Below are 3,801 nucleotides of genomic sequence, written 5' to 3' on the forward strand. Positions count from 1 at the left end.
GCCAGTGCCAGGGAAGTTTGGGAGGTGTTGGAACCAGTGGAAGCATTCCAGAAACATTTTATTTTTTCAAAACCACTTCCATAAATAACCTTTTTTTTTCCCACTTGGTTCCTGATTTTTACTTTATACCATAGTATAAGGTGGGGGGTTTATATCAAAGTAGTTTCTACTTTATGCCATACACAATTATAAATAAATACCAAATTCAGTACTGCCCTAATTCCTGACTATCTGTGATGGATACAGACCTAAAGCCTCCACTAAAACCAGCTAAGAACAGCAACTCACAAAGCATCATTATCTACTTTCAGTCATGTTTCCAAATGCTAAAAAAGGTTTAAAAATAGCTCTAAGATGCCGGAGCCTTCCCCCAGATTGGGGTGACCCCGGGTGGTGGTAAAGTCTCTCCTCCAACCCGTGCCTTCAAAGAAAGACTCAGTAGTCTTCAGTCATCTGGTCTCAAGGTAGTTTATTGCATGTTATCTCAAGGCACACAGACTCCCTGACATTCTCTCTGACTCCTTCTCCCTCTGCGTCTCTCTCTGCGTCTCTCTTCGTCTTCTTCTCTGTCTCTGTCTCTGTCTCTGTCCCTGTCTCTGTCTCTGTCCCTGTCTCTGTCTCTGTCCCTGTCTCTCGAGGGGCTGGTGCCATCTTTTATATCACACATTACGTATTAGGTGTTTATAGTTTTTCCCCAATGCCTATTACCTATGTTGAACAGTGACTTTCTACTCTAAACCAATCTGTGAGTGCCAACACCACCAAGAACATGGGGGATAGGAAGAAGAAAGAAGGAGGACAGGGCACGCCCAAATCCCTCCATCTTAGAACCTCTGACCCCCATGTACAAAACTCAGACCCCTCTGTACAAGGCCTAAAACCCCCCTGTACAGCACTCAAAAATCCTACCTTTCACTTTGTGACTACTTCTATTATAATCTCTAAACTTTTGTGATTTCTTGTTCTTCCTGCAAGGTTGGTAAATTGTTCCATGGGTCAGACTCAAGACCACAGGGGTTCCTGGCCGCCTGCCAGGGTCTCAGAGGCTTCTGCCCTGGGCCCGGAACGTCCAAGAGTGTCTGAGGGACACCTTGGGTTCCGACACTAAGATACGTACATTTCTACAGAAAATCATCTTAGAGAATGAAAATAAGAATGTCTAGTAAGTTTTCTTCTAAGACTTAAAATTTATTAGATGGTCTACGTCTGCAAGTACAACACATCTGCACCTGATACAGGCAGCATTATGGGGATACACAGTAAAATGGAAACTTGGTTTATTGTCTGAACAGTAGTAAGCATTAATCTCTGAATCTCTGAATAAATATTAAATATTTTTATACTGCCTGACTTCTCTGTATAAAACCTGTAGCTATCACTGACTAAAATGCATAATAGTAAAATATTTCTCTGGTTTGGATATAAAGTGTTTTATATTTCCATTAAGCCTATTTTAAAATACCTACAAAACATTTACATAAAATTAAAACCAGTACTTTCTTATGTATTATCTATACACAAATCATTGGCAACAGACTAATTCCTAGTGAAAAAACTGGGAAAGCTTTCAAAATATTAAAAATGCAGGACTACATGAAGCTTAGACCAACATTCACAGAGCTTTTGTGTCACTTTTGCACAGGATGTCAGTATGAAGCATTTAATCCCCACTTTTGATAATTGAGCTGGCTTCTGGTAGAAGCACCCAAGGATGCTATCAGATGTCTAGACAAACTGTAGGTTAACTGTATGCACAAATTTTTCCATGACTTTAAGCTTCAAAAAACTTACTGAAGTTTTATTCATATCTATCCAGTAACTGAATTTTTACTTAAATGTTTGATAACTATATAACTATAAAAACTACTTTTTTCACATATAAGTTCCATACATATTACTTTCCTACTGATTTTTTTGTTTAATAATTTCAGTTTTCTTTCATGACTTTGAAAAGGCATTATCATTCTCTATATTTTAGGCTCCCTATATGCAAGATCTAGATAAGTATATTCATCTTTTAAATAACTTTAGGACCTGAGGATGCAGAGTTTTTAAAAAAAAAAATTCTTGCCTAAAACTAACCTTGGAATTTTGAGTCTGCAGCAGCCAGCTGAGTCATAAACTCTTTTTTATTTTGTGTGTATACAAAAATAGGGAAAGTATCACCAAAAAACCCCAAAAAAAACCAAAAAAAAACCAAAAAAAAAACAAAAAAAACCACAAACAAACCAAAAAAAAAAAAAAAAACAAACAAAAAACCCCAAAAAACCCCCCAAAAAACCCAAAACCAAAAAACAACAACAAAAAAACACCCCAAAAAAAACCAACCAAGAAAACCCACCTCTATGACTCCAGAATGGAATTTGAAAAGAATGAAAAGAACAATTTATCTGTAAAATGGTATTAAAAAATATAACAATTTTTATACTTAAAAAAAAAAAATCAGCTCCAGCAATTTGTTTTTTCACCTTCTTCTCACAAGTGCAGTTTCCAGGTACATTTGATGTGGTAGAAATGCCACAGTCTCAGGCTACATACCACATTACAAAGGCAGATGAAAAACCAGAATTGAAAGTACAAGAATGATTATGAGGCATTTAGTTCTGTGATTAGATTTTGCTTCTAGAAAAGCACCTATGCTCAGGAAAAGGCTGGGTTCAATCTGGCATTAGCACATACTATGTACACACAAGTCAGCAGCATGACAAGTTATTTTGGTCAAGAAAGTACTAAATAGTATCTGCAAGGATCACACTAGTCATAATATTCTGTGTTTTTCTCTTGTATCTCAGAAAGGATCCACAGCTAGGTTTGTCTCACGTGGTGTAGCTTATGAACACATGGTGATAACTAAACTTGAACTGAATCCCTGCTGGGGATGTTTGAGCTCAAAGTCCCACCACAAAAGCCAACATCTCTGGCAGCACTGGCAAATCTATGAGGGTCATCTCCTTCATGACCAGCACATCTAACATTTATTGTGGTGACTATGATTACTAGACACACTTTTCCCAAAGTGTGTTTCCACTTTTTTTTTTTTTTTTTTTAGATTTTTGCTCAAATCCCAAGAAAGACTGTTGACCCCTCTGCCTTTCTTCCCTGTCCATCAGTACCATAAGGGTATGCTCTGAGCATATGTAGTTTTCCCTCTCTTTATTCCTCATGGAGAAAAATACAATATGACCACACTAACAAAGGTGTTCTGCAGATTGTGAAAACAGACTTTCTTCTCCTAGCTACTGGCAGGAAAAATCATGTCATTCTTTAGATATTTGGAGGCACTAGAGAATACCGTGATGCATAGGCATTCCTCTGGAATTAAAAGATCTAATCATAAGGTTGTAACAGAGCTACAGGCTTTCTCTGGAGTAATAAATTAATAGTAACTACAATGCTTCTTAAGCCTACTCATTATATTGTGAACCAACAAATGTTACAGAAAATTTTTGCATCCTGAAGTATATGAAAAACTTATGACCTGGCTTCTCAGCTTCCCTGCACTGTTACTGTATCCCTATGCTTCTATTGTGCACAGATACACAAAACCTGTCTATTTTCAACAGATTCAGTTTAGCAGCCACAAATAACCATGAAAAACAATAAAATAAACAAAAAGGAAATTAGAAGGGGGAGCAGATGCCAGTCAGGGCACTGTCCTGTAATACATTTAATCCCCATGAATATGAATGAAGTCCTTGTGCTTAAAATAAATCTTCAACATACATTTCTCAATGGTTCAAGGTAAAAATTAGAGTGATTTGTTAGCAAAACAAAGAACGTAATTTCCAGAGGAGGTCAGCA

Source organism: Vidua macroura, chromosome Z (assembly GCF_024509145.1).
Source record: "Vidua macroura isolate BioBank_ID:100142 chromosome Z, ASM2450914v1, whole genome shotgun sequence".
Taxonomy (NCBI): Eukaryota; Metazoa; Chordata; class Aves; order Passeriformes; family Viduidae; genus Vidua; species Vidua macroura.